At 44.7% G+C, this 25,755-nt stretch overlaps 69 non-coding genes across 69 annotated transcripts; all 69 read left to right on the top strand.

Annotated features, from left to right (window-relative positions):
• Window positions 1-199: 199 nt before the first annotated feature.
• Window positions 200-271, top strand: trnah-gug (transfer RNA histidin (anticodon GUG)). Its single transcript has one exon. It is a non-coding gene; the product is annotated as a tRNA-His (tRNA).
• A 287-nt stretch (window positions 272-558) lies between these two features.
• Window positions 559-630, top strand: trnae-uuc (transfer RNA glutamic acid (anticodon UUC)). The gene has a single exon. It is a non-coding gene; the product is annotated as a tRNA-Glu (tRNA).
• Window positions 631-825: 195 nt separating this feature from the next.
• On the top strand, window positions 826-898 carry trnar-acg (transfer RNA arginine (anticodon ACG)). The gene has a single exon. It is a non-coding gene; the product is annotated as a tRNA-Arg (tRNA).
• A 3,046-nt stretch (window positions 899-3,944) lies between these two features.
• Window positions 3,945-4,016, top strand: trnae-uuc (transfer RNA glutamic acid (anticodon UUC)). Its single transcript has one exon. It is a non-coding gene; the product is annotated as a tRNA-Glu (tRNA).
• A 195-nt stretch (window positions 4,017-4,211) lies between these two features.
• Window positions 4,212-4,284, top strand: trnar-acg (transfer RNA arginine (anticodon ACG)). The gene has a single exon. It is a non-coding gene; the product is annotated as a tRNA-Arg (tRNA).
• Window positions 4,285-4,379: 95 nt separating this feature from the next.
• Window positions 4,380-4,452, top strand: trnam-cau (transfer RNA methionine (anticodon CAU)). The gene has a single exon. It is a non-coding gene; the product is annotated as a tRNA-Met (tRNA).
• A 378-nt stretch (window positions 4,453-4,830) lies between these two features.
• On the top strand, window positions 4,831-4,902 carry trnah-gug (transfer RNA histidin (anticodon GUG)). The gene has a single exon. It is a non-coding gene; the product is annotated as a tRNA-His (tRNA).
• A 287-nt stretch (window positions 4,903-5,189) lies between these two features.
• On the top strand, window positions 5,190-5,261 carry trnae-uuc (transfer RNA glutamic acid (anticodon UUC)). Its single transcript has one exon. It is a non-coding gene; the product is annotated as a tRNA-Glu (tRNA).
• A 195-nt stretch (window positions 5,262-5,456) lies between these two features.
• Window positions 5,457-5,529, top strand: trnar-acg (transfer RNA arginine (anticodon ACG)). Its single transcript has one exon. It is a non-coding gene; the product is annotated as a tRNA-Arg (tRNA).
• A 95-nt stretch (window positions 5,530-5,624) lies between these two features.
• On the top strand, window positions 5,625-5,697 carry trnam-cau (transfer RNA methionine (anticodon CAU)). The gene has a single exon. It is a non-coding gene; the product is annotated as a tRNA-Met (tRNA).
• A 378-nt stretch (window positions 5,698-6,075) lies between these two features.
• On the top strand, window positions 6,076-6,147 carry trnah-gug (transfer RNA histidin (anticodon GUG)). The gene has a single exon. It is a non-coding gene; the product is annotated as a tRNA-His (tRNA).
• A 287-nt stretch (window positions 6,148-6,434) lies between these two features.
• Window positions 6,435-6,506, top strand: trnae-uuc (transfer RNA glutamic acid (anticodon UUC)). The gene has a single exon. It is a non-coding gene; the product is annotated as a tRNA-Glu (tRNA).
• A 363-nt stretch (window positions 6,507-6,869) lies between these two features.
• trnam-cau (transfer RNA methionine (anticodon CAU)) lies at window positions 6,870-6,942 on the top strand. The gene has a single exon. It is a non-coding gene; the product is annotated as a tRNA-Met (tRNA).
• A 378-nt stretch (window positions 6,943-7,320) lies between these two features.
• Window positions 7,321-7,392, top strand: trnah-gug (transfer RNA histidin (anticodon GUG)). Its single transcript has one exon. It is a non-coding gene; the product is annotated as a tRNA-His (tRNA).
• Window positions 7,393-7,679: 287 nt separating this feature from the next.
• Window positions 7,680-7,751, top strand: trnae-uuc (transfer RNA glutamic acid (anticodon UUC)). Its single transcript has one exon. It is a non-coding gene; the product is annotated as a tRNA-Glu (tRNA).
• Window positions 7,752-7,946: 195 nt separating this feature from the next.
• Window positions 7,947-8,019, top strand: trnar-acg (transfer RNA arginine (anticodon ACG)). The gene has a single exon. It is a non-coding gene; the product is annotated as a tRNA-Arg (tRNA).
• Window positions 8,020-8,113: 94 nt separating this feature from the next.
• On the top strand, window positions 8,114-8,187 carry trnam-cau (transfer RNA methionine (anticodon CAU)). Its single transcript has one exon. It is a non-coding gene; the product is annotated as a tRNA-Met (tRNA).
• Window positions 8,188-8,565: 378 nt separating this feature from the next.
• On the top strand, window positions 8,566-8,637 carry trnah-gug (transfer RNA histidin (anticodon GUG)). Its single transcript has one exon. It is a non-coding gene; the product is annotated as a tRNA-His (tRNA).
• Window positions 8,638-8,924: 287 nt separating this feature from the next.
• Window positions 8,925-8,996, top strand: trnae-uuc (transfer RNA glutamic acid (anticodon UUC)). The gene has a single exon. It is a non-coding gene; the product is annotated as a tRNA-Glu (tRNA).
• A 363-nt stretch (window positions 8,997-9,359) lies between these two features.
• trnam-cau (transfer RNA methionine (anticodon CAU)) lies at window positions 9,360-9,432 on the top strand. Its single transcript has one exon. It is a non-coding gene; the product is annotated as a tRNA-Met (tRNA).
• A 378-nt stretch (window positions 9,433-9,810) lies between these two features.
• trnah-gug (transfer RNA histidin (anticodon GUG)) lies at window positions 9,811-9,882 on the top strand. The gene has a single exon. It is a non-coding gene; the product is annotated as a tRNA-His (tRNA).
• A 287-nt stretch (window positions 9,883-10,169) lies between these two features.
• Window positions 10,170-10,241, top strand: trnae-uuc (transfer RNA glutamic acid (anticodon UUC)). The gene has a single exon. It is a non-coding gene; the product is annotated as a tRNA-Glu (tRNA).
• Window positions 10,242-10,436: 195 nt separating this feature from the next.
• On the top strand, window positions 10,437-10,509 carry trnar-acg (transfer RNA arginine (anticodon ACG)). Its single transcript has one exon. It is a non-coding gene; the product is annotated as a tRNA-Arg (tRNA).
• Window positions 10,510-10,604: 95 nt separating this feature from the next.
• trnam-cau (transfer RNA methionine (anticodon CAU)) lies at window positions 10,605-10,677 on the top strand. Its single transcript has one exon. It is a non-coding gene; the product is annotated as a tRNA-Met (tRNA).
• A 378-nt stretch (window positions 10,678-11,055) lies between these two features.
• On the top strand, window positions 11,056-11,127 carry trnah-gug (transfer RNA histidin (anticodon GUG)). Its single transcript has one exon. It is a non-coding gene; the product is annotated as a tRNA-His (tRNA).
• Window positions 11,128-11,415: 288 nt separating this feature from the next.
• Window positions 11,416-11,487, top strand: trnae-uuc (transfer RNA glutamic acid (anticodon UUC)). Its single transcript has one exon. It is a non-coding gene; the product is annotated as a tRNA-Glu (tRNA).
• A 195-nt stretch (window positions 11,488-11,682) lies between these two features.
• trnar-acg (transfer RNA arginine (anticodon ACG)) lies at window positions 11,683-11,755 on the top strand. Its single transcript has one exon. It is a non-coding gene; the product is annotated as a tRNA-Arg (tRNA).
• Window positions 11,756-11,850: 95 nt separating this feature from the next.
• Window positions 11,851-11,923, top strand: trnam-cau (transfer RNA methionine (anticodon CAU)). The gene has a single exon. It is a non-coding gene; the product is annotated as a tRNA-Met (tRNA).
• Window positions 11,924-12,301: 378 nt separating this feature from the next.
• Window positions 12,302-12,373, top strand: trnah-gug (transfer RNA histidin (anticodon GUG)). The gene has a single exon. It is a non-coding gene; the product is annotated as a tRNA-His (tRNA).
• Window positions 12,374-12,660: 287 nt separating this feature from the next.
• Window positions 12,661-12,732, top strand: trnae-uuc (transfer RNA glutamic acid (anticodon UUC)). Its single transcript has one exon. It is a non-coding gene; the product is annotated as a tRNA-Glu (tRNA).
• Window positions 12,733-12,927: 195 nt separating this feature from the next.
• On the top strand, window positions 12,928-13,000 carry trnar-acg (transfer RNA arginine (anticodon ACG)). Its single transcript has one exon. It is a non-coding gene; the product is annotated as a tRNA-Arg (tRNA).
• A 95-nt stretch (window positions 13,001-13,095) lies between these two features.
• Window positions 13,096-13,168, top strand: trnam-cau (transfer RNA methionine (anticodon CAU)). The gene has a single exon. It is a non-coding gene; the product is annotated as a tRNA-Met (tRNA).
• Window positions 13,169-13,546: 378 nt separating this feature from the next.
• On the top strand, window positions 13,547-13,618 carry trnah-gug (transfer RNA histidin (anticodon GUG)). Its single transcript has one exon. It is a non-coding gene; the product is annotated as a tRNA-His (tRNA).
• A 287-nt stretch (window positions 13,619-13,905) lies between these two features.
• On the top strand, window positions 13,906-13,977 carry trnae-uuc (transfer RNA glutamic acid (anticodon UUC)). The gene has a single exon. It is a non-coding gene; the product is annotated as a tRNA-Glu (tRNA).
• Window positions 13,978-14,172: 195 nt separating this feature from the next.
• Window positions 14,173-14,245, top strand: trnar-acg (transfer RNA arginine (anticodon ACG)). The gene has a single exon. It is a non-coding gene; the product is annotated as a tRNA-Arg (tRNA).
• A 94-nt stretch (window positions 14,246-14,339) lies between these two features.
• Window positions 14,340-14,413, top strand: trnam-cau (transfer RNA methionine (anticodon CAU)). The gene has a single exon. It is a non-coding gene; the product is annotated as a tRNA-Met (tRNA).
• Window positions 14,414-15,150: 737 nt separating this feature from the next.
• Window positions 15,151-15,222, top strand: trnae-uuc (transfer RNA glutamic acid (anticodon UUC)). The gene has a single exon. It is a non-coding gene; the product is annotated as a tRNA-Glu (tRNA).
• A 195-nt stretch (window positions 15,223-15,417) lies between these two features.
• On the top strand, window positions 15,418-15,490 carry trnar-acg (transfer RNA arginine (anticodon ACG)). Its single transcript has one exon. It is a non-coding gene; the product is annotated as a tRNA-Arg (tRNA).
• Window positions 15,491-15,585: 95 nt separating this feature from the next.
• trnam-cau (transfer RNA methionine (anticodon CAU)) lies at window positions 15,586-15,658 on the top strand. Its single transcript has one exon. It is a non-coding gene; the product is annotated as a tRNA-Met (tRNA).
• A 378-nt stretch (window positions 15,659-16,036) lies between these two features.
• Window positions 16,037-16,108, top strand: trnah-gug (transfer RNA histidin (anticodon GUG)). The gene has a single exon. It is a non-coding gene; the product is annotated as a tRNA-His (tRNA).
• Window positions 16,109-16,396: 288 nt separating this feature from the next.
• On the top strand, window positions 16,397-16,468 carry trnae-uuc (transfer RNA glutamic acid (anticodon UUC)). The gene has a single exon. It is a non-coding gene; the product is annotated as a tRNA-Glu (tRNA).
• Window positions 16,469-16,663: 195 nt separating this feature from the next.
• On the top strand, window positions 16,664-16,736 carry trnar-acg (transfer RNA arginine (anticodon ACG)). The gene has a single exon. It is a non-coding gene; the product is annotated as a tRNA-Arg (tRNA).
• Window positions 16,737-16,831: 95 nt separating this feature from the next.
• trnam-cau (transfer RNA methionine (anticodon CAU)) lies at window positions 16,832-16,904 on the top strand. The gene has a single exon. It is a non-coding gene; the product is annotated as a tRNA-Met (tRNA).
• A 378-nt stretch (window positions 16,905-17,282) lies between these two features.
• trnah-gug (transfer RNA histidin (anticodon GUG)) lies at window positions 17,283-17,354 on the top strand. Its single transcript has one exon. It is a non-coding gene; the product is annotated as a tRNA-His (tRNA).
• Window positions 17,355-17,641: 287 nt separating this feature from the next.
• Window positions 17,642-17,713, top strand: trnae-uuc (transfer RNA glutamic acid (anticodon UUC)). The gene has a single exon. It is a non-coding gene; the product is annotated as a tRNA-Glu (tRNA).
• A 195-nt stretch (window positions 17,714-17,908) lies between these two features.
• On the top strand, window positions 17,909-17,981 carry trnar-acg (transfer RNA arginine (anticodon ACG)). Its single transcript has one exon. It is a non-coding gene; the product is annotated as a tRNA-Arg (tRNA).
• A 95-nt stretch (window positions 17,982-18,076) lies between these two features.
• trnam-cau (transfer RNA methionine (anticodon CAU)) lies at window positions 18,077-18,149 on the top strand. The gene has a single exon. It is a non-coding gene; the product is annotated as a tRNA-Met (tRNA).
• Window positions 18,150-18,527: 378 nt separating this feature from the next.
• trnah-gug (transfer RNA histidin (anticodon GUG)) lies at window positions 18,528-18,599 on the top strand. The gene has a single exon. It is a non-coding gene; the product is annotated as a tRNA-His (tRNA).
• A 288-nt stretch (window positions 18,600-18,887) lies between these two features.
• trnae-uuc (transfer RNA glutamic acid (anticodon UUC)) lies at window positions 18,888-18,959 on the top strand. Its single transcript has one exon. It is a non-coding gene; the product is annotated as a tRNA-Glu (tRNA).
• A 195-nt stretch (window positions 18,960-19,154) lies between these two features.
• On the top strand, window positions 19,155-19,227 carry trnar-acg (transfer RNA arginine (anticodon ACG)). The gene has a single exon. It is a non-coding gene; the product is annotated as a tRNA-Arg (tRNA).
• Window positions 19,228-19,322: 95 nt separating this feature from the next.
• trnam-cau (transfer RNA methionine (anticodon CAU)) lies at window positions 19,323-19,395 on the top strand. Its single transcript has one exon. It is a non-coding gene; the product is annotated as a tRNA-Met (tRNA).
• Window positions 19,396-19,773: 378 nt separating this feature from the next.
• Window positions 19,774-19,845, top strand: trnah-gug (transfer RNA histidin (anticodon GUG)). Its single transcript has one exon. It is a non-coding gene; the product is annotated as a tRNA-His (tRNA).
• A 287-nt stretch (window positions 19,846-20,132) lies between these two features.
• Window positions 20,133-20,204, top strand: trnae-uuc (transfer RNA glutamic acid (anticodon UUC)). The gene has a single exon. It is a non-coding gene; the product is annotated as a tRNA-Glu (tRNA).
• A 195-nt stretch (window positions 20,205-20,399) lies between these two features.
• Window positions 20,400-20,472, top strand: trnar-acg (transfer RNA arginine (anticodon ACG)). The gene has a single exon. It is a non-coding gene; the product is annotated as a tRNA-Arg (tRNA).
• Window positions 20,473-20,567: 95 nt separating this feature from the next.
• On the top strand, window positions 20,568-20,640 carry trnam-cau (transfer RNA methionine (anticodon CAU)). Its single transcript has one exon. It is a non-coding gene; the product is annotated as a tRNA-Met (tRNA).
• Window positions 20,641-21,018: 378 nt separating this feature from the next.
• Window positions 21,019-21,090, top strand: trnah-gug (transfer RNA histidin (anticodon GUG)). Its single transcript has one exon. It is a non-coding gene; the product is annotated as a tRNA-His (tRNA).
• A 287-nt stretch (window positions 21,091-21,377) lies between these two features.
• trnae-uuc (transfer RNA glutamic acid (anticodon UUC)) lies at window positions 21,378-21,449 on the top strand. The gene has a single exon. It is a non-coding gene; the product is annotated as a tRNA-Glu (tRNA).
• A 195-nt stretch (window positions 21,450-21,644) lies between these two features.
• On the top strand, window positions 21,645-21,717 carry trnar-acg (transfer RNA arginine (anticodon ACG)). The gene has a single exon. It is a non-coding gene; the product is annotated as a tRNA-Arg (tRNA).
• Window positions 21,718-21,811: 94 nt separating this feature from the next.
• Window positions 21,812-21,885, top strand: trnam-cau (transfer RNA methionine (anticodon CAU)). Its single transcript has one exon. It is a non-coding gene; the product is annotated as a tRNA-Met (tRNA).
• A 737-nt stretch (window positions 21,886-22,622) lies between these two features.
• Window positions 22,623-22,694, top strand: trnae-uuc (transfer RNA glutamic acid (anticodon UUC)). Its single transcript has one exon. It is a non-coding gene; the product is annotated as a tRNA-Glu (tRNA).
• A 195-nt stretch (window positions 22,695-22,889) lies between these two features.
• Window positions 22,890-22,962, top strand: trnar-acg (transfer RNA arginine (anticodon ACG)). The gene has a single exon. It is a non-coding gene; the product is annotated as a tRNA-Arg (tRNA).
• A 95-nt stretch (window positions 22,963-23,057) lies between these two features.
• On the top strand, window positions 23,058-23,130 carry trnam-cau (transfer RNA methionine (anticodon CAU)). Its single transcript has one exon. It is a non-coding gene; the product is annotated as a tRNA-Met (tRNA).
• Window positions 23,131-23,508: 378 nt separating this feature from the next.
• trnah-gug (transfer RNA histidin (anticodon GUG)) lies at window positions 23,509-23,580 on the top strand. Its single transcript has one exon. It is a non-coding gene; the product is annotated as a tRNA-His (tRNA).
• A 288-nt stretch (window positions 23,581-23,868) lies between these two features.
• Window positions 23,869-23,940, top strand: trnae-uuc (transfer RNA glutamic acid (anticodon UUC)). The gene has a single exon. It is a non-coding gene; the product is annotated as a tRNA-Glu (tRNA).
• A 195-nt stretch (window positions 23,941-24,135) lies between these two features.
• On the top strand, window positions 24,136-24,208 carry trnar-acg (transfer RNA arginine (anticodon ACG)). The gene has a single exon. It is a non-coding gene; the product is annotated as a tRNA-Arg (tRNA).
• A 95-nt stretch (window positions 24,209-24,303) lies between these two features.
• Window positions 24,304-24,376, top strand: trnam-cau (transfer RNA methionine (anticodon CAU)). The gene has a single exon. It is a non-coding gene; the product is annotated as a tRNA-Met (tRNA).
• A 737-nt stretch (window positions 24,377-25,113) lies between these two features.
• Window positions 25,114-25,185, top strand: trnae-uuc (transfer RNA glutamic acid (anticodon UUC)). The gene has a single exon. It is a non-coding gene; the product is annotated as a tRNA-Glu (tRNA).
• A 195-nt stretch (window positions 25,186-25,380) lies between these two features.
• trnar-acg (transfer RNA arginine (anticodon ACG)) lies at window positions 25,381-25,453 on the top strand. The gene has a single exon. It is a non-coding gene; the product is annotated as a tRNA-Arg (tRNA).
• A 95-nt stretch (window positions 25,454-25,548) lies between these two features.
• trnam-cau (transfer RNA methionine (anticodon CAU)) lies at window positions 25,549-25,621 on the top strand. Its single transcript has one exon. It is a non-coding gene; the product is annotated as a tRNA-Met (tRNA).
• The last annotated feature ends 134 nt before the right edge of the window (window positions 25,622-25,755 follow it).

Raw genomic sequence — 25,755 nt, 5'->3', positions numbered from 1 at the left:
TCCAGCTTTTACTTAACTTTGCAAGTACTTTAGAAAAAAGCCTACAGTGGATCATGTAACAGTAGGCTCTTGTTATGATCCGGTAAGTGTTGTTGCACATCTTTCCTCCGATGCATATATCCAGTCATGTGCCGTACAATCAGTTGACAAGCCTATTGCCTGGGAAGAGAGCAAGATCTTTGCTAGTGGATGGTGGGGTGCCGTGATCGTATAGTGGTTAGTACTCTGCGTTGTGGCCGCAGCAACCCCGGTTCGAATCCGGGTCACGGCAAGTCCTTTAAGCTTGCAGCAGGCTTTTCTTGCCTGTCTTTGGAATCATTTAAAGTAAAACAGGTGCATGTCTTGTTTTTCGGTAGTACTGCTTCAGCAAAGCGTTGTGCAACATGGCGTGAGGATGAGGCATGTGTCTGCTTGTCAGATTATTCTACCTTTCGTTTCTGGATGCTTGAGAAAATTCTTACGGATGCAAACACTTAGGAAATTGTCCTGTATGAGGGCCTATTTCCAAACTCAAGAGTATAATGACATAATTTTCCTTGTGCCTTTTTAACCTTGGAGTCCCATATGGTCTAGCGGTTAGGATTCCTGGTTTTCACCCAGGCGGCCCGGGTTCAACTCCCGGTATGGGAAGCTTCTTGCTGGCTGAGGAAAGCAGAGTGATGCCTTAACATTTTGCTGGGTTTCAATGGCGATCCTGTTGGAACTTCTAATAGTGCAGCTTGGGTGTTGGGATCTTGCTTTACTTCAGAGCTAAGAGGCCCATTTTGGTGTGACATAGGCCTGAAATGTCCTCTTATCCACTTTGTCTGACAGTTTCTTGCCGGTGGGCCAGTGGCGCAATGGATAACGCGTCTGACTACGGATCAGAAGATTCTAGGTTCGACTCCTGGCTGGCTCGGCTCCTCTGCTTTTGTCGCTCCCCAACATTCGCTAAGATTACTTTGGTTCTTGCCATCCCCTGTGGTGCTGGCAGGTAACTAGCTGCATGCCTGAGCCTCGTTAGCGCTACCTGGAACACAAGCGCCGGCTTTCAGCACGCCAATCGTGTCACTCTTCTTCCAACGCCGCTTCCATTTCTCTCCAATCAGCTCACGGCACAGCGTCCATTTCTTACCAATGAAATCTACTCCTCGGTTATCCCGTCCATTTCTTACCAATCAAAACCCCTGGCGTGTCTCCATTTCTTGCCAATCAAATCGCAGCGCTTGCCCGATGCTCTGTCCATTTTTAACCAATTAAATGTTTCTCCACCGCGGGCCTTCCATTTCTGACCAATCAAAATCCTCGCCACCTTAAAGCGTGGCTTAAAGAGATACACTCTTTAAAAAATTACACTCTTTGATTTTGAGTGTGAATTCAAACGAATTCCTTTGAAATTCAATTCATAATTTAAGTCTGGTTAGTAAAAAAAAACATATTATAAAAACCACCTTCAAGTATATTAAATATTGTGGCGTCTGTTATACTATATAAAATATTGTGGTATCTGTTATACTATATAAAATATAGAGGTACACCTGTTATACTATGTAAAATATTGTGGCATCTTTTTTACTATATATATATATATTGTGGCATCTGTTATACTATATAAAATATAGTGGTACATGTGTTATACTATGTAAAATAAATAGTGGTACACCTGTTATACTATATAAAATATAGTGGTAAACCTGTTATACTATATAAAATATTGTGGCCTCTGTTATACTGTATAAAATATAGTGGTACACCTGTTATACTATATAAAATATAGTGGTTCACCTGTTATACTATATAAAATATAGTGGTACACCTGTTACACTATATAAAATATTATGGTATCTGTTATACTATATAAAATATAGTGGTACACCTGTTATACTATATAAAATATAGTGGTACACCTGTTATACTATATAAAATATTGTGGCGTCTGTTATACTATATAAAATATTGTGGCATCTTTTTTACTATATAAATATTGTGGCATCTGTTATAGTATATAAAATATAGTGGTACACGTGTTATACTTTGTAAAATATTGTGGTATACCTGTTTTACTATGTAAAATAAATGCTGGTATACCTGTCATACTATATAAAATATTGAGATATACCTTTAATACTATATAAAATTGTGTGGTATACCTTTAATACTATATAAAATATTGTGGCATCTGTTATACTATATAAAATATAGTGGTACACTTGTTATACTATATAAAATATAGTGGTAAACCTGTTATCCTATATAAAATATTGTGGCATCTTTTTTACTATATAAATATTGTGGCATCTGTTATAGTATATAAAATATAGTGGTACACGTGTTATACTTTGTAAAATATTGTGGTATACCTGTTTTACTATGTAAAATAAATGCTGGTATACCTGTCATACTATATAAAATATTGAGATATACCTTTAATACTATATAAAATTGTGTGGTATACCTTTAATACTATATAAAATATTGTGGCATCTGTTATACTATATAAAATATAGTGGTACACTTGTTATACTATATAAAATATAGTGGTAAACCTGTTATCCTATATAAAATATTGTGATATAACTTTAATACTGTATAAAATATTGTGGTATACCTTTAATAGTATATAAAATATTCTGGTATCTACAATATTGTGGTATACATTTTATACTATGTAAAATATTTTGGTATACCTGTTATAATATATAGAACACTGTGGTATACATATTATACTATGTAACAATTTGTGATAAGCCTTTTATAGTACATAAAATGTATTTTTTTTCACATAATTTAGAGATTAACAGTAAATTAAGATTAGTGTATAGAAAAACGTGTTTAAATGCCTCTAAATTTCAGTAGATTTTAGGTACATTTAAAATCTAAGCTGCTGTTCTTTGATAGCACACCGGGATTTGAACTCGCGACCTTTGTATCTGCCCCGATCTTCCCTTTAGCTCAGAAAATGACAATAATAATATAAAAAGAAACATATTCAACGAAATAAACACTGCAGTTCTTTAAAAGAGGCAGAACCATTTCATTTTTCAGTTTTTGCTCGATGGTTAACTTTTCTTTTTCTCGCTTTCTTTCCTTTTCCCTTCTTCCCCCTTCTTCCCTCCATTTTTTCTTCTTCCCACGGCAAAGCAGACTATTGTTCCCCAGCTTTGGCGCAGTAGGTAGCGCGTCAGTCTCATAATCTGAAGGTCGTGAGTTCGATCCTCACACAGGCCATTGATCAATTTTAAATGAGAAACATGCTCGTAATATCCTAAGAGACTCACCTTGTTTTGTTTGGAGCATGGTAAGTGAAGGTGGTTAAGCACCAGTATCTACAATAAAGACTTATGTTCTCCTTGCACATATATGTGCAGTTAATCACAACATCTACGAACAGGGAAAACGAATCTGATTCCAGCTTTTACTTTACTTTGCAAGTACTTTAGAAAAAAGCCTACAGTGGATCATGTAACAGTAGGCTCTTGTTATGATCCGGTAAGTGTTGTTGCACATCTTTCCTCCGATGCATATATCCAGTCATGTGCCGTACAATCAGTTGACAAGCCTATTGCCTGGGAAGAGAGCAAGATCTTTGCTAGTGGATGGTGGGGTGCAGTGATCGTATAGTGGTTAGTACTTTGCGTTGTGGCCGCAGCAACCCCGGTTCGAATCCGGGTCACGGCAAGTCCTTTAAGCTTGCAGCAGGCTTTTCTTGCCTGTCTTTGGAATCATTTAAAGTAAAACAGGTGCATGTCTTGTTTTTCGGTAGTACTGCTTCAGCAAAGCGTTGTGCAACATGGCGTGAGGATGAGGCATGTGTCTGCTTGTCAGATTATTCTAAATTTCGTTTCTGGATGCTTGAGAAAATTCTTACGGATGCAAACACTTAGGAAATTGTCCTGCATGAGGGCCTATTTCTAAACTCAAGAGTCTAATGACATAATTTTCCTTGTGCCTTTTTAACCTTGGAGTCCCATATGGTCTAGCGGTTAGGATTCCTGGTTTTCACCCAGGCGGCCCGGGTTCAACTCCCGGTATGGGAAGCTTCTTGCTGGCTGAGGAAAGCAGAGTGATGCCATAACATTTTGCTGGGTTTCAATGGCGATCCTGTTGGAACTTCTAATAGTGCAGCTTGGGTGTTGGGATCTTGCTTTACTTCAGAGCTAAGAGGCCCATTTTGGTGTGACATAGACCTGAAATGTCCTCTTATCCACTTTGCCTGACAGTTTCTTGCCGGTGGGCCAGTGGCGCAATGGATAACGCGTCTGACTACGGATCAGAAGATTCTAGGTTCGACTCCTGGCTGGCTCGGCTCCTCTGCTTTTGTCACTCCCCAACATTCGCTAAGATTACTTTGGTTCTTGCCATCCCCTGTGGTGCTGGCAGGTAACTAGCTGCATGCCTGAGCCTCGTTAGCGCAGTAGGTAGCGCGTCAGTCTCATAATCTGAAGGTCGTGAGTTCGATCCTCACACGGGGCGTTGATCATTTTTAAATAAGAAACATGCTCGTAATATCCTAAGAGACTCACCTTGTTTTGTTTGGAGCATGGTAAGTGAAGGAGTTTAAGCACCAGTATCTACAATAAAGACTTTCTTTCTCCTTGCACATACATGTGCAGTTAATCACAACATCTACGAACAGGGAAAACGAATCTGATTCCAGCTTTTACTTAACTTTGCAAGTACTTTAGAAAAAAGCCTACAGTGGATCATGTAACAGTAGGCTCTTGTTATGATCCGGTAAGTGTTGTTGCACATCTTTCCTCCGATGCATATATCCAGTCATGTGCCGTACAATCAGTTGACAAGCCTATTGCCTGGGAAGAGAGCAAGATCTTTGCTAGTGGATGGTGGGGTGCCGTGATCGTATAGTGGTTAGTACTCTGCGTTGTGGCCGCAGCAACCCCGGTTCGAATCCGGGTCACGGCAAGTCCTTTAAGCTTGCAGCAGGCTTTTCTTGCCTGTCTTTGGAATCATTTAAAGTAAAACAGGTGCATGTCTTGTTTTTTGCTAGTACTGCTTCAGCAAAGCGTTGTGCAACATGGCGTGAGGATGAGGCATGTGTCTGCTTGTCAGATTATTCTACCTTTCGTTTCTGGATGCTTGAGAAAATTCTTACGGATGCAAACACTTAGGAAATTGTCCTGTATGAGGGCCTATTTCCAAACTCAAGAGTCTAATGACATAATTTTCCTTGTGCCTTTTTAACCTTGGAGTCCCATATGGTCTAGCGGTTAGGATTCCTGGTTTTCACGCAGGCGGCCCGGGTTCAACTCCCGGTATGGGAAGCTTCTTGCTGGCTGAGGAAAGCAGAGTGATGCCTTAACATTTTGCTGGGTTTCAATGGCGATCCTGAAAGAACTTCTAATAGTGCAGCTTGGGTGTTGGGATCTTGCTTTACTTCAGAGCTAAGAGGCCCATTTTGGTCTGACATAGGCCTGAAATGTCCTCTTATCCACTTTGTCTGACAGTTTCTTGCCGGTGGGCCAGTGGCGCAATGGATAACGCGTCTGACTACGGATCAGAAGATTCTAGGTTCGACTCCTGGCTGGCTCGGCTCCTCTGCTTTTGTCGCTCCCCAACATCCGCTAAGATTACTTTGGTTCTTGCCATCCCCTGTGATGCTGGCAGGTAACTAGCTGCATGCCTGAGCCTCATTAGCGCAGTAGGTAGAGCGTCAGTCTCATAATCTGAAGGTCGTGAGTTCGATCCTCACACGGGGCATTGATCAATTTTAAATGAGAAACATGCTCGTAATATCCTAAGAGACTCACCTTGTTTTGTTTGGAGCATTGTAAGTGAAGGTGGTTAAGCACCAGTATCTACAATAAAGACTTATGTTCTCCTTGCACATATATGTGCAGTTAATCACAACATCTACGAACAGGGAAAACGAATCTGATTCCAGCTTTTACTTAACTTTGCAAGTACTTTAGAAAAAAGCCTACAGTGGATCATGTAACAGTAGGCTCTTGTTATGATCCGGTAAGTGTTGTTGCACATCTTTCCTCCGATGCATATATCCAGTCATGTGCCGTACAATCAGTTGACAAGCCTATTGCCTGGGAAGAGAGCAAGATCTTTGCTAGTGGATGGTGGGGTGCCGTGATCGTATAGTGGTTAGTACTCTGCGTTGTGGCCGCAGCAACCCCGGTTCGAATCCGGGTCACGGCAAGTCCTTTAAGCTTGCAGCAGGCTTTTCTTGCCTGTCTTTGGAATCATTTAAAGTAAAACAGGTGCATGTCTTGTTTTTCGGTAGTACTGCTTCAGCAAAGCGTTGTGCAACATGGCGTGAGGATGAGGCATGTGTCTGCTTGTCAGATTATTCTACCTTTCGTTTCTGGATGCTTGAGAAAATTCTTACGGATGCAAACACTTAGGAAATTGTCCTGTATGAGGGCCTATTTCCAAACTCAAGAGTCTAATGACATAATTTTCCTTGTGCCTTTTTAACCTTGGAGTCCAATATGGTCTAGCGGTTAGGATTCCTGGTTTTCACCCAGGCGGCCCGGGTTCAACTCCCGGTATGGGAAGCTTCTTGCTGGCTGAGGAAAGCAGAGTGATGCCTTAACATTTTGCTGGGTTTCAATGGCGATCCTGAAAGAACTTCTAATAGTGCAGCTTGGGTGTTGGGATCTTGCTTTAATTCAGAGCTAAGAGGCCCATTTTGGTGTGAAATAGGCCTGAAATGTCCTCTTATCCACTTTGCCTGACAGTTTCTTGCCGGTGGGCCAGTGACGCAATGGATAACGCGTCTGACTACGGATCAGAAGATTCTAGGTTCGACTCCTGCCTGGCTCGGCTCCTCTGCCTTTGTCGCTCCCCAACATTCGCTAAGATTACTTTGGTTCTTGCCATCCCCTGTGGTGCTGGCAGGTAACTAGCTGCATGCCTGAGCCTCGTTAGCACAGTAGGTAGCGCGTCAGTCTCATAATCTGAAGGTCGTGAGTTCGATCCTCACACGGGGCATTGATCATTTTTAAATAAGAATCATGCTCGTAATATCCTAAGAGACTCACCTTGTTTTGTTTGGAGCATGGTAAGTGAAGGAGTTTAAGCACCAGTATCTACAATAAAGACTTTCTTTCTCCTTGCACATACATGTGCAGTTAATCACAACATCTGCGAACAGGGAAAACGAATCTGATTCCAGCTTTTACTTAACTTTGCAAGTACTTTAGAAAAAAGCCTACAGTGGATCATGTAACAGTAGGCTCTTGTTATGATCCGGTAAGTGTTGTTGCACATCTTTCCTCCGATGCATATATCCAGTCATGTGCCGTACAATCAGTTGACAAGCCTATTGCCTGGGAAGAGAGCAAGATCTTTGCTAGTGGATGGTGGGGTGCCGTGATCGTATAGTGGTTAGTACTCTGCGTTGTGGCCGCAGCAACCCCGGTTCGAATCCGGGTCACGGCAAGTCCTTTAAGCTTGCAGCAGGCTTTTCTTGCCTGTCTTTGGAATCATTTAAAGTAAAACAGGTGCATGTCTTGTTTTTCGGTAGTACTGCTTCAGCAAAGCGTTGTGCAACATGGCGTGAGGATGAGGCATGTGTCTGCTTGTCAGATTATTCTACCTTTCGTTTCTGGATGCTTGAGAAAATTCTTACGGATGCAAACACTTAGGAAATTGTCCTGTATGAGGGCCTATTTCCAAACTCAAGAGTATAATGACATAATTTTCCTTGTGCCTTTTTAACCTTGGAGTCCCATATGGTCTAGCGGTTAGGATTCCTGGTTTTCACCCAGGCGGCCCGGGTTCAACTCCCGGTATGGGAAGCTTCTTGCTGGCTGAGGAAAGCAGAGTGATGCCTTAACATTTTGCTGGGTTTCAATGGCGATCCTGTTGGAACTTCTAATAGTGCAGCTTGGGTGTTGGGATCTTGCTTTACTTCAGAGCTAAGAGGCCCATTTTGGTGTGACATAGGCCTGAAATGTCCTCTTATCCACTTTGTCTGACAGTTTCTTGCCGGTGGGCCAGTGGCGCAATGGATAACGCGTCTGACTACGGATCAGAAGATTCTAGGTTCGACTCCTGGCTGGCTCGGCTCCTCTGCTTTTGTCGCTCCCCAACATTCGCTAAGATTACTTTGGTTCTTGCCATCCCCTGTGGTGCTGGCAGGTAACTAGCTGCATGCCTGAGCCTCGTTAGCGCAGTAGGTAGCGCGTCAGTCTCATAATCTGAAGGTCGTGAGTTCGATCCTCACACAGGCCATTGATCAATTTTAAATGAGAAACATGCTCGTAATATCCTAAGAGACTCACCTTGTTTTGTTTGGAGCATGGTAAGTGAAGGTGGTTAAGCACCAGTATCTACAATAAAGACTTATGTTCTCCTTGCACATATATGTGCAGTTAATCACAACATCTACGAACAGGGAAAACGAATCTGATTCCAGCTTTTACTTAACTTTGCAAGTACTTTAGAAAAAAGCCTACAGTGGATCATGTAACAGTAGGCTCTTGTTATGATCCGGTAAGTGTTGTTGCACATCTTTCCTCCGATGCATATATCCAGTCATGTGCCGTACAATCAGTTGACAAGCCTATTGCCTGGGAAGAGAGCAAGATCTTTGCTAGTGGATGGTGGGGTGCCGTGATCGTATAGTGGTTAGTACTCTGCGTTGTGGCCGCAGCAACCCCGGTTCGAATCCGGGTCACGGCAAGTCCTTTAAGCTTGCAGCAGGCTTTTCTTGCCTGTCTTTGGAATCATTTAAAGTAAAACAGGTGCATGTCTTGTTTTTCGGTAGTACTGCTTCAGCAAAGCGTTGTGCAACATGGCGTGAGGATGAGGCATGTGTCTGCTTGTCAGATTATTCTACCTTTCGTTTCTGGATGCTTGAGAAAATTCTTACGGATGCAAACACTTAGGAAATTGTCCTGTATGAGGGCCTATTTCCAAACTCAAGAGTCTAATGACATAATTTTCCTTGTGCCTTTTTAACCTTGGAGTCCAATATGGTCTAGCGGTTAGGATTCCTGGTTTTCACCCAGGCGGCCCGGGTTCAACTCCCGGTATGGGAAGCTTCTTGCTGGCTGAGGAAAGCAGAGTGATGCCTTAACATTTTGCTGGGTTTCAATGGCGATCCTGAAAGAACTTCTAATAGTGCAGCTTGGGTGTTGGGATCTTGCTTTAATTCAGAGCTAAGAGGCCCATTTTGGTGTGAAATAGGCCTGAAATGTCCTCTTATCCACTTTGCCTGACAGTTTCTTGCCGGTGGGCCAGTGACGCAATGGATAACGCGTCTGACTACGGATCAGAAGATTCTAGGTTCGACTCCTGCCTGGCTCGGCTCCTCTGCCTTTGTCGCTCCCCAACATTCGCTAAGATTACTTTGGTTCTTGCCATCCCCTGTGGTGCTGGCAGGTAACTAGCTGCATGCCTGAGCCTCGTTAGCGCAGTAGGTAGCGCGTCAGACTCATAATCTGAAGGTCGTGAGTTCGATCCTCACACGGGGCATTGATCATTTTTAAATAAGAATCATGCTCGTAATATCCTAAGAGACTCACCTTGTTTTGTTTGGAGCATGGTAAGTGAAGGAGTTTAAGCACCAGTATCTACAATAAAGACTTTCTTTCTCCTTGCACATACATGTGCAGTTAATCACAACATCTGCGAACAGGGAAAACGAATCTGATTCCAGCTTTTACTTAACTTTGCAAGTACTTTAGAAAAAAGCCTACAGTGGATCATGTAACAGTAGGCTCTTGTTATGATCCGGTAAGTGTTGTTGCACATCTTTCCTCCGATGCATATATCCAGTCATGTGCCGTACAATCAGTTGACAAGCCTATTGCCTGGGAAGAGAGCAAGATCTTTGCTAGTGGATGGTGGGGTGCCGTGATCGTATAGTGGTTAGTACTCTGCGTTGTGGCCGCAGCAACCCCGGTTCGAATCCGGGTCACGGCAAGTCCTTTAAGCTTGCAGCAGGCTTTTCTTGCCTGTCTTTGGAATCATTTAAAGTAAAACAGGTGCATGTCTTGTTTTTTGCTAGTACTGCTTCAGCAAAGCGTTGTGCAACATGGCGTGAGGATGAGGCATGTGTCTGCTTGTCAGATTATTCTACCTTTCGTTTCTGGATGCTTGAGAAAATTCTTACGGATGCAAACGCTTAGGAAATTGTCCTGTATGAGGGCCTATTTCCAAACTCAAGAGTCTAATGACATAATTTTCCTTGTGCCTTTTTAACCTTGGAGTCCCATATGGTCTAGCGGTTAGGATTCCTGGTTTTCACCCAGGCGGCCCGGGTTCAACTCCCGGTATGGGAAGCTTCTTGCTGGCTGAGGAAAGCAGAGTGATGCCTTAACATTTTGCTGGGTTTCAATGGCGATCCTGAAAGAACTTCTAATAGTGCAGCTTGGGTGTTGGGATCTTGCTTTACTTCAGAGCTAAGAGGCCCATTTTGGTGTGACATAGGCCTGAAATGTCCTCTTATCCACTTTGCCTGACAGTTTCTTGCCGGTGGGCCAGTGGCGCAATGGATAACGCGTCTGACTACGGCTCAGAAGATTCTAGGTTCGACTCCTGGCTGGCTCGGCTCCTCTGCTTTTGTCGCTCCCCAACATCCGCTAAGATTACTTTGGTTCTTGCCATCCCCTGTGATGCTGGCAGGTAACTAGCTGCATGCCTGAGCCTCGTTAGCGCAGTAGGTAGCGCGTCAGTCTCATAATCTGAAGGTCGTGAGTTCGATCCTCACACGGGGCATTGATCATTTTTAAATAAGAAACATGCTCGTAATATCCTAAGAGACTCACCTTGTTTTGTTTGGAGCATGGTAAGTGAAGGAGTTTAAGCACCAGTATCTACAATAAAGACTTATATTCTCCTTGCACATACATGTGCAGTTAATCACAACATCTACGAACAGGGAAAACGAATCTGATTCCAGCTTTTACTTAACTTTGCAAGTACTTTAGAAAAAAGCCTACAGTGGATCATGTAACAGTAGGCTCTTGTTATGATCCGGTAAGTGTTGTTGCACATCTTTCCTCCGATGCATATATCCAGTCATGTGCCGTACAATCAGTTGACAAGCCTATTGCCTGGGAAGAGAGCAAGATCTTTGCTAGTGGATGGTGGGGAGCCGTGATCGTATAGTGGTTAGTACTCTGCGTTGTGGCCGCAGCAACCCCGGTTCGAATCCGGGTCACGGCAAGTCCTTTAAGCTTGCAGCAGGCTTTTCTTGCCTGTCTTTGGAATCATTTAAAGTAAAACAGGTGCATGTCTTGTTTTTCGGTAGTACTGCTTCAGCAAAACGTTGTGCAACATGGCGTGAGGATGAGGCATGTGTCTGCTTGTCAGATTATTCTACCTTTCGTTCTCTGGATGCTTGAGAAAATTCTTACGGATGCAAACACTTAGGAAATTGTCCTGCATGAGGGCCTATTTCTAAACTCAAGAGTCTAACGACATAATTTTCCTTGTGCCTTTTTAACCTTGGAGTCCCATATGGTCTAGCGGTTAGGATTCCTGGTTTTCACCCAGGCGGCCCGGGTTCAACTCCCGGTATGGGAAGCTTCTTGCTGGCTGAGGAAAGCAGAGTGATGCCTTAACATTTTGCTGGGTTTCAATGGCGATCCTGTTGGAACTTCTAATAGTGCAGCTTGGGTGTTGGGATCTTGCTTTACTTCAGAGCTAAGAGGCCCATTTTGGTGTGACATAGGCCTGAAATGTCCTCTTATCCACTTTGTCTGACAGTTTCTTGCCGGTGGGCCAGTGGCGCAATGGATAACGCGTCTGACTACGGATCAGAAGATTCTAGGTTCGACTCCTGGCTGGCTCGGCTCCTCTGCTGTTGTCGCTCCCCAACATTCGCTAAGATTACTTTGGTTCTTGCCATCCCCTGTGGTGCTGGCAGGTAACTAGCTGCATGCCTGAGCCTCATTAGCGCAGTAGGTAGCGCGTCAGTCTCATAATCTGAAGGTCGTGAGTTCGATCCTCACACGGGGCATTGATCAATTTTAAATGAGAAACATGCTCGTAATATCCTAAGAGACTCACCTTGTTTTGTTTGGAGCATTGTAAGTGAAGGTGGTTAAGCACCAGTATCTACAATAAAGACTTATGTTCTCCTTGCACATACATGTGCAGTTAATCACAACATCTACGAACAGGGAAAACGAATCTGATTCCAGCTTTTACTTAACTTTGCAAGTACTTTAGAAAAAAGCCTACAGTGGATCATGTAACAGTAGGCTCTTGTTATGATCCGGTAAGTGTTGTTGCACATCTTTCCTCCGATGCATATATCCAGTCATGTGCCGTACAATCAGTTGACAAGCCTATTGCCTGGGAAGAGAGCAAGATCTTTGCTAGTGGATGGTGGGGTGCCGTGATCGTATAGTGGTTAGTACTCTGTGTTGTGGCCGCAGCAACCCCGGTTCGAATCCGGGTCACGGCAAGTCCTTTAAGCTTGCAGCAGGCTTTTCTTGCCTGTCTTTGGAATCATTTAAAGCAAAACAGGTGCATGTCTTGTTTTTCGGTAGTACTGCTTCAGCAAAGCGTTGTGCAACATGGCGTGAGGATGAGGCATGTGTCTGCTTGTCGGATTATTCTACCTTTCGTTTCTGGATGCTTGAGAAAATTCTTACGGATGCAAACACTTAGGAAATTGTCCTGTATGAGGGCCTATTTCCAAACTCAAGAGTCTAATGACATAATTTTCCTTGTGCCTTTTTAACCTTGGAGTCCCATATGGTCTAGCGGTTAGGATTCCTGGTTTTCACCCAGGCGGCCCGGGTTCAACTCCCGGTATGGGAAGCTTCTTGCTGGCTGAGGAAAGCAGAGTGATGCCTTAACATTTTGCTGGGTTTCAATGGCGATCCTGAAAGAACTTCTAATAGTGCAGCTTGGGTGTTGGGATCTTGCTTTACTTCAGAGCTAAGAGGCCCATTTTGGTGTGACATAGGCCTGAAATGTCCTCTTATCCACTTTGCCTGACAGTTTCTTGCCGGTGGGCCAGTGGCGCAATGGATAACGCGTCTGACTACGGATCAGAAGATTCTAGGTTCGACTCCTGGCTGGCTCGGCTCCTCTGCTTTTGTCGCTCCCCAACATCCGCTAAGATTACTTTGGTTCTTGCCATCCCCTGTGATGCTGGCAGGTAACTAGCTGCATGCCTGAGCCTCGTTAGTGCAGTAGGTAGCGCGTCAGTCTCATAATCTGAAGGTCGTGAGTTCGATCCTCACACGGGGCATTGATCATTTTTAAATAAGAAACATGCTCGTAATATCCTAAGAGACTCACCTTGTTTTGTTTGGAGCATGGTAAGTGAAGGAGTTTAAGCACCAGTATCTACAATAAAGACTTATGTTCTCCTTGCACATACATGTGCAGTTAATCACAACATCTACGAACAGGGAAAACGAATCTGATTCCAGCTTTTACTTAACTTTGCAAGTACTTTAGAAAAAAGCCTACAGTGGATCATGTAACAGTAGGCTCTTGTTATGATCCGGTAGGTGTTGTTGCACATCTTTCCTCCGATGCATATATCCAGTCATGTGCCGTACAATCAGTTGACAAGCCTATTGCCTGGGAAGAGAGCAAGATCTTTGCTAGTGGATGGTGGGGTGCCGTGATCGTATAGTGGTTAGTACTCTGCGTTGTGGCCGCAGCAACCCCGGTTCGAATCCGGGTCACGGCAAGTCCTTTAAGCTTGCAGCAGGCTTTTCTTGCCTGTCTTTGGAATCATTTAAAGTAAAACAGGTGCATGTCTTGTTTTTCGGTAGTACTGCTTCAGCAAAGCGTTGTGCAACATGGCGTGAGGATGAGGCATGTGTCTGCTTGTCAGATTATTCTACCTTTCGTTTCTGGATGCTTGAGAAAATTCTTACGGATGCAAACACTTAGGAAATTGTCCTGTATGAGGGCCTATTTCCAAACTCAAGAGTATAATGACATAATTTTCCTTGTGCCTTTTTAACCTTGGAGTCCCATATGGTCTAGCGGTTAGGATTCCTGGTTTTCACCCAGGCGGCCCGGGTTCAACTCCCGGTATGGGAAGCTTCTTGCTGGCTGAGGAAAGCAGAGTGATGCCTTAACATTTTGCTGGGTTTCAATGGCGATCCTGTTGGAACTTCTAATAGTGCAGCTTGGGTGTTGGGATCTTGCTTTACTTCAGAGCTAAGAGGCCCATTTTGGTGTGACATAGGCCTGAAATGTCCTCTTATCCACTTTGTCTGACAGTTTCTTGCCGGTGGGCCAGTGGCGCAATGGATAACGCGTCTGACTACGGATCAGAAGATTCTAGGTTCGACTCCTGGCTGGCTCGGCTCCTCTGCTTTTGTCGCTCCCCAACATTCGCTAAGATTACTTTGGTTCTTGCCATCCCCTGTGGTGCTGGCAGGTAACTAGCTGCATGCCTGAGCCTCGTTAGCGCAGTAGGTAGCGCGTCAGTCTCATAATCTGAAGGTCGTGAGTTCGATCCTCACACAGGCCATTGATCAATTTTAAATGAGAAACATGCTCGTAATATCCTAAGAGACTCACCTTGTTTTGTTTGGAGCATGGTAAGTGAAGGTGGTTAAGCACCAGTATCTACAATAAAGACTTATGTTCTCCTTGCACATATATGTGCAGTTAATCACAACATCTACGAACAGGGAAAACGAATCTGATTCCAGCTTTTACTTTACTTTGCAAGTACTTTAGAAAAAAGCCTACAGTGGATCATGTAACAGTAGGCTCTTGTTATGATCCGGTAAGTGTTGTTGCACATCTTTCCTCCGATGCATATATCCAGTCATGTGCCGTACAATCAGTTGACAAGCCTATTGCCTGGGAAGAGAGCAAGATCTTTGCTAGTGGATGGTGGGGTGCAGTGATCGTATAGTGGTTAGTACTTTGCGTTGTGGCCGCAGCAACCCCGGTTCGAATCCGGGTCACGGCAAGTCCTTTAAGCTTGCAGCAGGCTTTTCTTGCCTGTCTTTGGAATCATTTAAAGTAAAACAGGTGCATGTCTTGTTTTTCGGTAGTACTGCTTCAGCAAAGCGTTGTGCAACATGGCGTGAGGATGAGGCATGTGTCTGCTTGTCAGATTATTCTAAATTTCGTTTCTGGATGCTTGAGAAAATTCTTACGGATGCAAACACTTAGGAAATTGTCCTGCATGAGGGCCTATTTCTAAACTCAAGAGTCTAATGACATAATTTTCCTTGTGCCTTTTTAACCTTGGAGTCCCATATGGTCTAGCGGTTAGGATTCCTGGTTTTCACCCAGGTGGCCCGGGTTCAACTCCCGGTATGGGAAGCTTCTTGCTGGCTGAGGAAAGCAGAGTGATGCCATAACATTTTGCTGGGTTTCAATGGCGATCCTGTTGGAACTTCTAATAGTGCAGCTTGGGTGTTGGGATCTTGCTTTACTTCAGAGCTAAGAGGCCCATTTTGGTGTGACATAGACCTGAAATGTCCTCTTATCCACTTTGCCTGACAGTTTCTTGCCGGTGGGCCAGTGGCGCAATGGATAACGCGTCTGACTACGGATCAGAAGATTCTAGGTTCGACTCCTGGCTGGCTCGGCTCCTCTGCTTTTGTCGCTCCCCAACATTCGCTAAGATTACTTTGGTTCTTGCCATCCCCTGTGGTGCTGGCAGGTAACTAGCTGCATGCCTGAGCCTCGTTAGCGCAGTAGGTAGCGCGTCAGTCTCATAATCTGAAGGTCGTGAGTTCGATCCTCACACGGGGCATTGATCATTTTTAAATAAGAAACATGCTCGTAATATCCTAAGAGACTCACCTTGTTTTGTTTGGAGCATGGTAAGTGAAGGAGTTTAAGCACCAGTATCTACAATAAAGACTTATGTTCTCCTTGCACATACATGTGCAGTTAATCACAACATCTACGAACAGGGAAAACGAATCTGATTCCAGCTTTTACTTAACTTTGCAAGTACTTTAGAAAAAAGCCTACAGTGGATCATGTAACAGTAGGCTCTTGTTATGATCCGGTAAGTGTTGTTGCACATCTTTCCTCCGATGCATATATCCAGTCATGTGCCGTACAATCAGTTGACAAGCCTATTGCCTGGGAAGAGAGCAAGATCTTTGCTAGTGGATGGTGGGGTGCCGTGATCGTATAGTGGTTAGTACTCTGCGTTGTGGCCGCAGCAACCCCGGTTCGAATCCGGGTCATGGCAAGTCCTTTAAGCTTGCAGCAGGCTTTTCTTGCCTGTCTTTGGAATCATTTAAAGTAAAACAGGTGCATGTCTTGTTTTTTGGTAGTACTGCTTCAGCAAAGCGTTGTGCAACATGGCGTGAGGATGAGGCATGTGTCTGCTTGTCAGATTATTCTACCTTTCGTTCTCTGGATGCTTGAGAAAATTCTTACGGATGCAAACACTTAGGAAATTGTCCTGCATGAGGGCCTATTTCTAAACTCAAGAGTCTAACGACATAATTTTCCTTGTGCCTTTTTAACTTTGGAGTCCCATATGGTCTAGTTGTTAGGATTCCTGGTTTTCACCCAGGCGGCCCGGGTTCAACTCCTGGTATGGGAAGCTTCTTGCTGGCTGAGGAAAGCAGAGTGATGCCTTAACATTTTGCTGGGTTTCAATGGCGATCCTGTTGGAACTTCTAATAGTGCAGCTTGGGTGTTGGGATCTTGCTTTACTTCAGAGCTAAGAGGCCCATTTTGGTCTGACATAGGCCTGAAATGTCCTCTTATCCACTTTGTCTGACAGTTTCTTGCCGGTGGGCCAGTGGCGCAATGGATAACGCGTCTGACTACGGATCAGAAGATTCTAGGTTCGACTCCTGGCTGGCTCGGCTCCTCTGCTTTTGTCGCTCCCCAACATCCGCTAAGATTACTTTGGTTCTTGCCATCCCCTGTGATGCTGGCAGGTAACTAGCTGCATGCCTGAGCCTCATTAGCGCAGTAGGTAGAGCGTCAGTCTCATAATCTGAAGGTCGTGAGTTCGATCCTCACACGGGGCATTGATCAATTTTAAATGAGAAACATGCTCGTAATATCCTAAGAGACTCACCTTGTTTTGTTTGGAGCATTGTAAGTGAAGGTGGTTAAGCACCAGTATCTACAATAAAGACTTATGTTCTCCTTGCACATATATGTGCAGTTAATCACAACATCTACGAACAGGGAAAACGAATCTGATTCCAGCTTTTACTTAACTTTGCAAGTACTTTAGAAAAAAGCCTACAGTGGATCATGTAACAGTAGGCTCTTGTTATGATCTGGTAAGTGTTGTTGCACATCTTTCCTCCGATGCATATATCCAGTCATGTGCCGTACAATCAGTTGACAAGCCTATTGCCTGGGAAGAGAGCAAGATCTTTGCTAGTGGATGGTGGGGTGCCGTGATCGTATAGTGGTTAGTACTCTGCGTTGTGGCCGCAGCAACCCCGGTTCGAATCCGGGTCACGGCAAGTCCTTTAAGCTTGCAGCAGGCTTTTCTTGCCTGTCTTTGGAATCATTTAAAGTAAAACAGGTGCATGTCTTGTTTTTCGGTAGTACTGCTTCAGCAAAGCGTTGTGCAACATGGCGTGAGGATGAGGCATGTGTCTGCTTGTCAGATTATTCTACCTTTCGTTTCTGGATGCTTGAGAAAATTCTTACGGATGCAAACACTTAGGAAATTGTCCTGTATGAGGGCCTATTTCCAAACTCAAGAGTCTAATGACATAATTTTCCTTGTGCCTTTTTAACCTTGGAGTCCAATATGGTCTAGCGGTTAGGATTCCTGGTTTTCACCCAGGCGGCCCGGGTTCAACTCCCGGTATGGGAAGCTTCTTGCTGGCTGAGGAAAGCAGAGTGATGCCTTAACATTTTGCTGGGTTTCAATGGCGATCCTGAAAGAACTTCTAATAGTGCAGCTTGGGTGTTGGGATCTTGCTTTACTTCAGAGCTAAGAGGCCCATTTTGGTGTGACATAGGCCTGAAATGTCCTCTTATCCACTTTGCCTGACAGTTTCTTGCCGGTGGGCCAGTGGCGCAATGGATAACGCGTCTGACTACGGCTCAGAAGATTCTAGGTTCGACTCCTGGCTGGCTCGGCTCCTCTGCTTTTGTCGCTCCCCAACATCCGCTAAGATTACTTTGATTCTTGCCATCCCCTGTGATGCTGGCAGGTAACTAGCTGCATGCCTGAGCCTCGTTAGCGCAGTAGGTAGCGCGTCAGTCTCATAATCTGAAGGTCGTGAGTTCGATCCTCACACGGGGCATTGATCATTTTTAAATAAGAAACATGCTCGTAATATCCTAAGAGACTCACCTTGTTTTGTTTGGAGCATGGTAAGTGAAGGAGTTTAAGCACCAGTATCTACAATAAAGACTTATATTCTCCTTGCACATACATGTGCAGTTAATCACAACATCTACGAACAGGGAAAACGAATCTGATTCCAGCTTTTACTTAACTTTGCAAGTACTTTAGAAAAAAGCCTACAGTGGATCATGTAACAGTAGGCTCTTGTTATGATCCGGTAAGTGTTGTTGCACATCTTTCCTCCGATGCATATATCCAGTCATGTGCCGTACAATCAGTTGACAAGCCTATTGCCTGGGAAGAGAGCAAGATCTTTGCTAGTGGATGGTGGGGAGCCGTGATCGTATAGTGGTTAGTACTCTGCGTTGTGGCCGCAGCAACCCCGGTTCGAATCCGGGTCACGGCAAGTCCTTTAAGCTTGCAGCAGGCTTTTCTTGCCTGTCTTTGGAATCATTTAAAGTAAAACAGGTGCATGTCTTGTTTTTCGGTAGTACTGCTTCAGCAAAACGTTGTGCAACATGGCGTGAGGATGAGGCATGTGTCTGCTTGTCAGATTATTCTACCTTTCGTTCTCTGGATGCTTGAGAAAATTCTTACGGATGCAAACACTTAGGAAATTGTCCTGCATGAGGGCCTATTTCTAAACTCAAGAGTCTAACGACATAATTTTCCTTGTGCCTTTTTAACCTTGGAGTCCCATATGGTCTAGCGGTTAGGATTCCTGGTTTTCACCCAGGTGGCCCGGGTTCAACTCCCGGTATGGGAAGCTTCTTGCTGGCTGAGGAAAGCAGAGTGATGCCTTAACATTTTGCTGGGTTTCAATGGCGATCCTGTTGGAACTTCTAATAGTGCAGCTTGGGTGTTGGGATCTTGCTTTACTTCAGAGCTAAGAGGCCCATTTTGGTGTGACATAGGCCTGAAATGTCCTCTTATCCACTTTGTCTGACAGTTTCTTGCCGGTGGGCCAGTGGCGCAATGGATAACGCGTCTGACTACGGATCAGAAGATTCTAGGTTCGACTCCTGGCTGGCTCGGCTCCTCTGCTGTTGTCGCTCCCCAACATTCGCTAAGATTACTTTGGTTCTTGCCATCCCCTGTGGTGCTGGCAGGTAACTAGCTGCATGCCTGAGCCTCATTAGCGCAGTAGGTAGCGCGTCAGTCTCATAATCTGAAGGTCGTGAGTTCGATCCTCACACGGGGCATTGATCAATTTTAAATGAGAAACATGCTCGTAATATCCTAAGAGACTCACCTTGTTTTGTTTGGAGCATTGTAAGTGAAGGTGGTTAAGCACCAGTATCTACAATAAAGACTTATGTTCTCCTTGCACATACATGTGCAGTTAATCACAACATCTACGAACAGGGAAAACGAATCTGATTCCAGCTTTTACTTAACTTTGCAAGTACTTTAGAAAAAAGCCTACAGTGGATCATGTAACAGTAGGCTCTTGTTATGATCCGGTAAGTGTTGTTGCACATCTTTCCTCCGATGCATATATCCAGTCATGTGCCGTACAATCAGTTGACAAGCCTATTGCCTGGGAAGAGAGCAAGATCTTTGCTAGTGGATGGTGGGGTGCCGTGATCGTATAGTGGTTAGTACTCTGTGTTGTGGCCGCAGCAACCCCGGTTCGAATCCGGGTCACGGCAAGTCCTTTAAGCTTGCAGCAGGCTTTTCTTGCCTGTCTTTGGAATCATTTAAAGCAAAACAGGTGCATGTCTTGTTTTTCGGTAGTACTGCTTCAGCAAAGCGTTGTGCAACATGGCGTGAGGATGAGGCATGTGTCTGCTTGTCGGATTATTCTACCTTTCGTTTCTGGATGCTTGAGAAAATTCTTACGGATGCAAACACTTAGGAAATTGTCCTGTATGAGGGCCTATTTCCAAACTCAAGAGTCTAATGACATAATTTTCCTTGTGCCTTTTTAACCTTGGAGTCCCATATGGTCTAGCGGTTAGGATTCCTGGTTTTCACCCAGGCGGCCCGGGTTCAACTCCCGGTATGGGAAGCTTCTTGCTGGCTGAGGAAAGCAGAGTGATGCCTTAACATTTTGCTGGGTTTCAATGGCGATCCTGAAAGAACTTCTAATAGTGCAGCTTGGGTGTTGGGATCTTGCTTTACTTCAGAGCTAAGAGGCCCATTTTGGTGTGACATAGGCCTGAAATGTCCTCTTATCCACTTTGCCTGACAGTTTCTTGCCGGTGGGCCAGTGGCGCAATGGATAACGCGTCTGACTACGGATCAGAAGATTCTAGGTTCGACTCCTGGCTGGCTCGGCTCCTCTGCTTTTGTCGCTCCCCAACATCCGCTAAGATTACTTTGGTTCTTGCCATCCCCTGTGATGCTGGCAGGTAACTAGCTGCATGCCTGAGCCTCGTTAGTGCAGTAGGTAGCGCGTCAGTCTCATAATCTGAAGGTCGTGAGTTCGATCCTCACACGGGGCATTGATCATTTTTAAATAAGAAACATGCTCGTAATATCCTAAGAGACTCACCTTGTTTTGTTTGGAGCATGGTAAGTGAAGGAGTTTAAGCACCAGTATCTACAATAAAGACTTATGTTCTCCTTGCACATACATGTGCAGTTAATCACAACATCTACGAACAGGGAAAACGAATCTGATTCCAGCTTTTACTTAACTTTGCAAGTACTTTAGAAAAAAGCCTACAGTGGATCATGTAACAGTAGGCTCTTGTTATGATCCGGTAGGTGTTGTTGCACATCTTTCCTCCGATGCATATATCCAGTCATGTGCCGTACAATCAGTTGACAAGCCTATTGCCTGGGAAGAGAGCAAGATCTTTGCTAGTGGATGGTGGGGTGCCGTGATCGTATAGTGGTTAGTACTCTGCGTTGTGGCCGCAGCAACCCCGGTTCGAATCCGGGTCACGGCAAGTCCTTTAAGCTTGCAGCAGGCTTTTCTTGCCTGTCTTTGGAATCATTTAAAGTAAAACAGGTGCATGTCTTGTTTTTCGGTAGTACTGCTTCAGCAAAGCGTTGTGCAACATGGCGTGAGGATGAGGCATGTGTCTGCTTGTCAGATTATTCTACCTTTCGTTTCTGGATGCTTGAGAAAATTCTTACGGATGCAAACACTTAGGAAATTGTCCTGTATGAGGGCCTATTTCCAAACTCAAGAGTATAATGACATAATTTTCCTTGTGCCTTTTTAACCTTGGAGTCCCATATGGTCTAGCGGTTAGGATTCCTGGTTTTCACCCAGGCGGCCCGGGTTCAACTCCCGGTATGGGAAGCTTCTTGCTGGCTGAGGAAAGCAGAGTGATGCCTTAACATTTTGCTGGGTTTCAATGGCGATCCTGTTGGAACTTCTAATAGTGCAGCTTGGGTGTTGGGATCTTGCTTTACTTCAGAGCTAAGAGGCCCATTTTGGTGTGACATAGGCCTGAAATGTCCTCTTATCCACTTTGTCTGACAGTTTCTTGCCGGTGGGCCAGTGGCGCAATGGATAACGCGTCTGACTACGGATCAGAAGATTCTAGGTTCGACTCCTGGCTGGCTCGGCTCCTCTGCTTTTGTCGCTCCCCAACATTCGCTAAGATTACTTTGGTTCTTGCCATCCCCTGTGGTGCTGGCAGGTAACTAGCTGCATGCCTGAGCCTCGTTAGCGCAGTAGGTAGCGCGTCAGTCTCATAATCTGAAGGTCGTGAGTTCGATCCTCACACAGGCCATTGATCAATTTTAAATGAGAAACATGCTCGTAATATCCTAAGAGACTCACCTTGTTTTGTTTGGAGCATGGTAAGTGAAGGTGGTTAAGCACCAGTATCTACAATAAAGACTTATGTTCTCCTTGCACATATATGTGCAGTTAATCACAACATCTACGAACAGGGAAAACGAATCTGATTCCAGCTTTTACTTTACTTTGCAAGTACTTTAGAAAAAAGCCTACAGTGGATCATGTAACAGTAGGCTCTTGTTATGATCCGGTAAGTGTTGTTGCACATCTTTCCTCCGATGCATATATCCAGTCATGTGCCGTACAATCAGTTGACAAGCCTATTGCCTGGGAAGAGAGCAAGATCTTTGCTAGTGGATGGTGGGGTGCAGTGATCGTATAGTGGTTAGTACTTTGCGTTGTGGCCGCAGCAACCCCGGTTCGAATCCGGGTCACGGCAAGTCCTTTAAGCTTGCAGCAGGCTTTTCTTGCCTGTCTTTGGAATCATTTAAAGTAAAACAGGTGCATGTCTTGTTTTTCGGTAGTACTGCTTCAGCAAAGCGTTGTGCAACATGGCGTGAGGATGAGGCATGTGTCTGCTTGTCAGATTATTCTAAATTTCGTTTCTGGATGCTTGAGAAAATTCTTACGGATGCAAACACTTAGGAAATTGTCCTGCATGAGGGCCTATTTCTAAACTCAAGAGTCTAATGACATAATTTTCCTTGTGCCTTTTTAACCTTGGAGTCCCATATGGTCTAGCGGTTAGGATTCCTGGTTTTCACCCAGGCGGCCCGGGTTCAACTCCCGGTATGGGAAGCTTCTTGCTGGCTGAGGAAAGCAGAGTGATGCCATAACATTTTGCTGGGTTTCAATGGCGATCCTGTTGGAACTTCTAATAGTGCAGCTTGGGTGTTGGGATCTTGCTTTACTTCAGAGCTAAGAGGCCCATTTTGGTGTGACATAGACCTGAAATGTCCTCTTATCCACTTTGCCTGACAGTTTCTTGCCGGTGGGCCAGTGGCGCAATGGATAACGCGTCTGACTACGGATCAGAAGATTCTAGGTTCGACTCCTGGCTGGCTCGGCTCCTCTGCTTTTGTCGCTCCCCAACATTCGCTAAGATTACTTTGGTTCTTGCCATCCCCTGTGGTGCTGGCAGGTAACTAGCTGCATGCCTGAGCCTCGTTAGCGCAGTAGGTAGCGCGTCAGTCTCATAATCTGAAGGTCGTGAGTTCGATCCTCACACGGGGCATTGATCATTTTTAAATAAGAAACATGCTCGTAATATCCTAAGAGACTCACCTTGTTTTGTTTGGAGCATGGTAAGTGAAGGAGTTTAAGCACCAGTATCTACAATAAAGACTTATGTTCTCCTTGCACATACATGTGCAGTTAATCACAACATCTACGAACAGGGAAAACGAATCTGATTCCAGCTTTTACTTAACTTTGCAAGTACTTTAGAAAAAAGCCTACAGTGGATCATGTAACAGTAGGCTCTTGTTATGATCCGGTAAGTGTTGTTGCACATCTTTCCTCCGATGCATATATCCAGTCATGTGCCGTACAATCAGTTGACAAGCCTATTGCCTGGGAAGAGAGCAAGATCTTTGCTAGTGGATGGTGGGGTGCCGTGATCGTATAGTGGTTAGTACTCTGCGTTGTGGCCGCAGCAACCCCGGTTCGAATCCGGGTCATGGCAAGTCCTTTAAGCTTGCAGCAGGCTTTTCTTGCCTGTCTTTGGAATCATTTAAAGTAAAACAGGTGCATGTCTTGTTTTTTGGTAGTACTGCTTCAGCAAAGCGTTGTGCAACATGGCGTGAGGATGAGGCATGTGTCTGCTTGTCAGATTATTCTACCTTTCGTTCTCTGGATGCTTGAGAAAATTCTTACGGATGCAAACACTTAGGAAATTGTCCTGCATGAGGGCCTATTTCTAAACTCAAGAGTCTAACGACATAATTTTCCTTGTGCCTTTTTAACTTTGGAGTCCCATATGGTCTAGTTGTTAGGATTCCTGGTTTTCACCCAGGCGGCCCGGGTTCAACTCCTGGTATGGGAAGCTTCTTGCTGGCTGAGGAAAGCAGAGTGATGCCTTAACATTTTGCTGGGTTTCAATGGCGATCCTGTTGGAACTTCTAATAGTGCAGCTTGGGTGTTGGGATCTTGCTTTACTTCAGAGCTAAGAGGCCCATTTTGGTGTGACATAGGCCTGAAATGTCCTCTTATCCACTTTGTCTGACAGTTTCTTGCTGGTGGGCCAGTGGCGCAATGGATAACGCGTCTGACTACGGATCAGAAGATTCTAGGTTCGACTCCTGGCTGGCTCGGCTCCTCTGCTTTTGTCGCTCCCCAACATTCGCTAAGATTACTTTGGTTCTTGCCATCCCCTGTGGTGCTGGCAGGTAACTAGCTGCATGCCTGAGCCTCGTTAGCGCAGTAGGTAGCACGTTAGTCTCATAATCTGAAGGTCGTGAGTTCGATCCTCACACGGGGCATTGATCAATTTTAAATGAGAAACATGCTCGTAATATCCTAAGAGACTCACCTTGTTTTGTTTGGAGCATGGTAAGTGAAGGTGGTTAAGCACCAGTATCTACAATAAAGACTTATGTTCTCCTTGCACATATATGTGCAGTTAATCACAACATCTACGAACAGGGAAAACGAATCTGATTCCAGCTTTTACTTAACTTTGCAAGTACTTTAGAAAAAAGCCTACAGTGGATCATGTAACAGTAGGCTCTTGTTATGATCCGGTAAGTTTTGTTGCACATCTTTCCTCCGATGCATATATCCAGTCATGTGCCGTACAATCAGTTGACAAGCCTATTGCCTGGGAAGAGAGCAAGATCTTTGCTAGTGGATGGTGGGGTGCCGTCATCGTATAGTGGTTAGTACTCTGCGTTGTGGCCGCAGCAACCCCGGTTCGAATCCGGGTCCCGGCAAGTCCTTTAAGCTTGCAGCAGGCTTTTCTTGCCTGTCTTTGGAATCATTTAAAGTAAAACAGGTGCATGTCTTGTTTTTCGGTAGTACTGCTTCAGCAAAGCGTTGTGCAACATGGCGTGAGGATGAGGCATGTGTCTGCTTGTCAGATTATTCTAAATTTCGTTTCTGGATGCTTGAGAAAATTCTTACGGATGCAAACACTTAGGAAATTGTCCTGTATGAGGGCCTATTTCCAAACTCAAGAGTATAATGACATAATTTTCCTTGTGCCTTTTTAACCTTGGAGTCCCATATGGTCTAGCGGTTAGGATTCCTGGTTTTCACCCAGGCGGCCCGGGTTCAACTCCCGGTATGGGAAGCTTCTTGCTGGCTGAGGAAAGCAGAGTGATGCCTTAACATTTTGCTGGGTTTCAATGGCGATCCTGAAAGAACTTCTAATAGTGCAGCTTGGGTGTTGGGATCTTGCTTTACTTCAGAGCTAAGAGGCCCAATTTGGTGTGACATAGGCCTGAAATGTCCTCTTATCCACTTTGCCTGACAGTTTCTTGCCGGTGGGCCAGTGGCGCAATGGATAACGCGTCTGACTACGGATCAGAAGATTCTAGGTTCGACTCCTGGCTGGCTCGGCTCCTCTGCTTTTGTCGCTCCCCAACATTCGCTAAGATTACTTTGGTTCTTGCCATCCCCTGTGGTGCTGGCAGGTAACTAGCTGCGTGCCTGAGCCTCGTTAGCGCAGTAGGTAGCGCGTTAGTCTCATAATCTGAAGGTCTTGAGTTTGATCCTCACACGGGGCATTGATCATTTTTAAATAAGAAACATGCTCGTAATATCCTAAGAGACTCACCTTGTTTTGTTTGGAGCATGGTAAGTGAAGGAGTTTAAGCACCAGTATCTACAATAAAGACTTATGTTCTCCTTGCACATACAT

Source organism: Astyanax mexicanus, chromosome 25 (genome assembly GCF_023375975.1).
Source record: "Astyanax mexicanus isolate ESR-SI-001 chromosome 25, AstMex3_surface, whole genome shotgun sequence".
Taxonomy (NCBI): Eukaryota; Metazoa; Chordata; class Actinopteri; order Characiformes; family Acestrorhamphidae; genus Astyanax; species Astyanax mexicanus.
The sequence above is the reverse complement of the archived record's forward strand: the minus strand, read 5'-3'. Positions and strand labels throughout refer to the sequence as shown.